Source organism: Cherax quadricarinatus, chromosome 81, assembly GCF_038502225.1.
Source record: "Cherax quadricarinatus isolate ZL_2023a chromosome 81, ASM3850222v1, whole genome shotgun sequence".
NCBI classification, from domain to species: Eukaryota; Metazoa; Arthropoda; class Malacostraca; order Decapoda; family Parastacidae; genus Cherax; species Cherax quadricarinatus.
The window spans coordinates 10057290-10058294 of NC_091372.1; positions in this window are offsets into that span (position 1 = coordinate 10057290).

Genomic DNA, 1005 nt, shown 5'->3' on the forward strand with positions numbered 1-1005 from the left:
CTAAGAACACCCCAGTTTGAGGCCCAGTCCCTGGACCCATTATGTACCTCTGTAATCTTTTGACTACCGCCCACAGGATGGGTATGGGGTGCATAATAAACATATTAAACTAACTGTGTGGATACATTAATCCATATGAGTGTTACATAGTGTAAATACCTACAGTGTGGCTGCACTGTTCTATATGATAGTTACATTACGTGAAGAAAAACTAGCTTCATTACCCTGCCATGTTCCATCACACAAGATGGGTTACGTATATGTAGCAATGATATGTCAGCTTGGTCAGTAGAGCGAGGCTGAGAGAAAGAGAAAGAGAGAGAGAGACAGAGACAGAGAGAAGGCACCTCAGTTGAGTCAATTCAGCTCTCGCATTGTTCATAGGGAACTTCCCAAACTGAATGTCATCCACGAAGCTAGAGACTTGCTAGATGTTAGCATCGATTTTAAATCATTCACGTCAGTTCTGAAGAATGATTGAGCCACCGACTCACTCCACTTGCTATTCTAGAACCTGGCTCCCTCACTGAACTTTTGGTCACCAACCCCAACATTATCCCTAAGTGTTGAGCAAGACCAGCCGCTACAAGTTCACTGGAAGACGCACACGAAGACAGGAAAGCAGATAGTGTAATCTATGATGTCTTGAGAACACCAGTACCTCCTAGTCTGTCTGGAAGTATAGCTTGGTCATCCACGGTACGTCTTCTAAGAGTATAAAGAACGTGTGGCCCGGTGGCCTGGTGGCTAAAGCTCCCGCTTCACACACGGAGGGCCCGGGTTCGATTCCCGGCGGGTGAAAACATTTCGACACGTTTCCTTACACCTATTGTCCTGTTCACCTAGCAGCAAATAGGTACCTGGGTGTTAGTCGACTGGTGTGGGTCGCATCCTGGGGGACAAGATTAAGGACCCCAATGGAAATAAGTTAGACAGTCCTCGATGACGCACTGACTTTCTTGGGTTATCCTGGGTGGCTAACCCTCCGGGGTTAAAAATTCGAAC